Genomic DNA, 3,614 nt, shown 5'->3' on the forward strand with positions numbered 1-3,614 from the left:
CTTGGATTAAACAATTGTTGCAAATATGCAAACCAGTGAAAGGCGATTCATACATATTCGCTCTCCAATTGTTCCTCCTGACGTCAGATCATAATTTCTTGGTAATTGGATGGCTTGCACACGAATAATGCTCATCTGACATTCTCTACCTTTGCTCTAGGTTGTAGTAGATTTTGTACTGGGAGGGGGAAGGAGGACTTGATTCTTTTTTTAAGAATTCTTTTCCGTTCACTGTAGTTTCTATTATCTCCCTTCCTCCCCTACGCTTAAGAACATTAACTTATGAAGTGTAAGGATATAGAGCTTGTTTCCTGGGAATATAATTTCCCAGGCAGTTTTTGAGTAAGTTGAAGAAAGTTGAATACAGGCCGGTAAAGATGGAGGAAATGGGGGAACAGTTGGGGCGGAAGCAAGGGTGAGGGTCTATAGAGCCAGATCTACTTTCCTCCCTCTGCTTAGATCTGCAAAAAGTCCCACTTGGTCACTTCTACCCATCTTTCAGCCTCTTCTGAGGCCACCGTAGGTTCCCAGCTATCTGGAGTTCAAGCCTCCACTCCCAATCCTGCCCTTACTCTCTCAAGCCAAGTAGGCAGCCAAATCATTACAGATTTTAAAAGCTTGAATCTTGATTATAAAGCTACTTCAGGTTTTAGGGGGTGGTCGAGAGAGAGAGAGAGAGAGAGAGAGAGAGAGAGAGAGAGACCTGATTTTCTGGGATATTTTCTCTTTCTGTTCACTTTGGCCTTAGTTCAGTGGACTTAAGACGTCTAGTTCCAATTCTGGGTCCAATATTGTAGGACTTGTCTCTCCTTCCCCTCTCTTTCTCTCCCTTCCCTCCTCCTTTTCATCCCTTCCCCCTCTCCCTTTTCCTCTCTTTTCCCGCTCTTTAGGACACATCACTCCAAGAATTTCAAGTATCAATTATAAGTAATATTAATTTCTCAGCCCCAACCGGCGAAGAGCAGATGATCTGATAGGAGTATAAAAACGGTGCTTCCCTAGATGAAACAGACCAATGGAGCCTGCTGGGCCAATTCCCATGCCCAGATGAACATTCAATTTTCCGGCATTATCTCCACACTTAAACTCGCTTTCTCCATTTCTGTGCCAAGATAAATTTGCATAATATTTGCAGCTGTAATTAGCTGATGAGCATCTCCTAGCCTCCCCCTTTTGTTTCTCTCTGCATTTGGTCTTCCATTGATGCCACGTTTGATCTTTAATATTACAGGATTCCCGATAGAGGATTGCATATCTTATCTTCTCAGCTCCAAAATCTTTTAAGAAGGAGAGGAGAGAGAAGGGGAGAGAGGGGTGCGGGGGGGGGGGAAAGGGGGGGGGGGGCGAAAAAAGCCTTATTAATCAGGCAATATCCTGAGACCTTGGGGCTGAGTCGGGGATCCCGAAAAGTATGAGGGGGAGGAGGTGGGGAAAGGGTGAGTGAGGCGAATAAAGCCTTACTAATCAGAGTTTGAAAAGGTTATGATGGCAGAAGGTATAGGTAGTGACAGAACAAATAAGAGAAATGGAGAATTATAATGGGGAGGGGGTGGGAGGGGTAAGAGGAGCCTCTGGAAATAGGGGAGTCTGGAATGAATGGGTTTATTTAGAGAATTAGGGGGTGGGGTAGGGGGGATTGGGCTGAGATCTGGAACGTGGATGGGCTGGGGGAGTGCCGTTGGCACCCAGCCTCAACTGTGTGGCCCTTCCTCCCTTTCTGGGTAGCCGGTCATTGCCGGGTCGGGGTCCGAGTAAGATGCTCTGTTGGGTTGCTCCCTTCAAGCAGAAACTGCAAGTTTTGAAACCAGGCGACTCCCTTATCTGGTCATCTGTTTGTCTCTGTTAATAGAGACCACAGCGCTCCTGAATTTCTAATATGCCACCAACACTTTATTCCCTCCAGCGCTGTTTAAAAGAAATGAAAGGCAAAAAAAATTTTTTTAAAAAAGGAAAAGAAAAAAGATACAAGAGACTAAAGGAGACAAGGAGTCCGTCGCACTGAATAGTGTCGCCTCCAGAAGTGGAGCGAAACCAGAAAAGTGGCCCCTTGCCTCGCCTGGGTTGTTATTGTTGTGTTAGTTTTCCCCAAATCGGGAGTCTTCTGACTTGGGTGGCGGCGGGGCCGGGAGGGAAGGCGGATTAGAGGAGCCACTGGTTGAATTAGTATTTGTGGGAATCCGGAGGGGAGAGAGAGAAAGGAAAGGAAAGAGGCAGAAGGAGGAAAAAAAGAAGACAAGAAAGAGTCGATTTCCATGCCAATCATCGGAACAAATAGCTAACATTTAACGTTTACACCCGCACTGGCGGCGCCCTGGCGCTCCGAGGACCTGGAGCCGGGCTAAAATGTCCCGAAAGCCTTTGGAGAAAACGAGTTTCCAGCTATCAGGTTCTCCCCGTCCCCCCCTTCCGTAAGGCTTCGGTTTCAGGCTGGAGTTGTCCAATGTCTGCGTCGCTGCTCCAAGCCCCTAAATGAGTGTCAAGGAGGCAAATATCAAATAGCGCCGGGGTCAAGGCGATTTAGTTAACCGCGCAGGGCGCTCGGGACTTGAAACTTGTGTGGGACTCGCGGGGGAGTAAGATGGGCGGAGGGAAGGCCAGTGAATGAATGATGCATGAATGAATGAATGAGGAATGAACACCCAGACACACGTGGGCTGAGAGCGCCTCCACGCACCTCCTCGCTCCCGCAGGGCAAAGCAAGGCTCTCAGTTGGAGGAAAGTTCCTTAAAACTTTTATTTTTATATAATGAGGCCAATTTTCTAAAGTGAAGTTAAGAAATTGGGCGCTTCTCCAGCGCTTCAACGGGTACCTTTTGTCATTGCATTGCCTCAAGGCTTCAGTTTCCCCACCTGCTAATTGAGGGGGTAGGACCAGAGGATGGCCAAGGTCCCTTCTTCTTGCGCAAAAAGCAGGCTGCGGGCCCAGAGCGGTTATAAGGAGGGGGACGTCCCCGAGGTGACCAGGTCTGCAGCCGCAATGCGCCCCGGTACTCCCCCCGCCCCCCGATCTGGGCCACAGGCGCTGGCCAGACTTCCAGCAGCGAGAGCTTCAAACTCCCCCAGTCCAGCCTGCAGGGTTCTCTCCACTACCACCCCGCCCCGGCACCCCTGCCCCGCCCCGGGCTCGGCCTCCAGGAGCAACGGCGGTTATTCTCGATTATTCTCGGGGTCTCCGTCTAGGGAAGTCCCCCGTGCCCTGCTCCAGCCCACCCAGACTCTTTAGGCGCTCTCTCTCTCTCGCAGTCTTGTGCCTCTCAAGTGTTTCGCAAAGAGAGCATCCTCTTTTTGGGAGGGGAGGGGGTGCGGATTGAGGTTTCCTTCAAAATTCCCGACTCCAGAGCCAGAGCGGAAGCCCAAGCGGACGCAGCCTTTGGGAGCAAAGCGAAGCTGCAGGCGCACCGCGCGTGGGGTTAGAAATCGATTAACCCAAGGCCGCTCCTTAGGACTTTACGGTGTCTTTTTTTTTTTTTAATTTTTGAGACCCAGGTCCCTGTGCGCAAGCAAGGTGGGGGGTTGTGTTTGCACGCGCGCTGATCTGCGTGCGTGGGCGTCTCAGCCGCCAGCCTCAGGACCTGGGGGGTTGGGGGTGGGAGCTGAGGGGTGGGGGGCGACCC

The sequence above is a fragment of the Lipotes vexillifer genome, unplaced genomic scaffold, assembly GCF_000442215.2.
Source record: "Lipotes vexillifer unplaced genomic scaffold, Lipotes_vexillifer_v1.1 scaffold7, whole genome shotgun sequence".
In the NCBI taxonomy this organism is placed as follows: domain Eukaryota; kingdom Metazoa; phylum Chordata; class Mammalia; order Artiodactyla; family Lipotidae; genus Lipotes; species Lipotes vexillifer.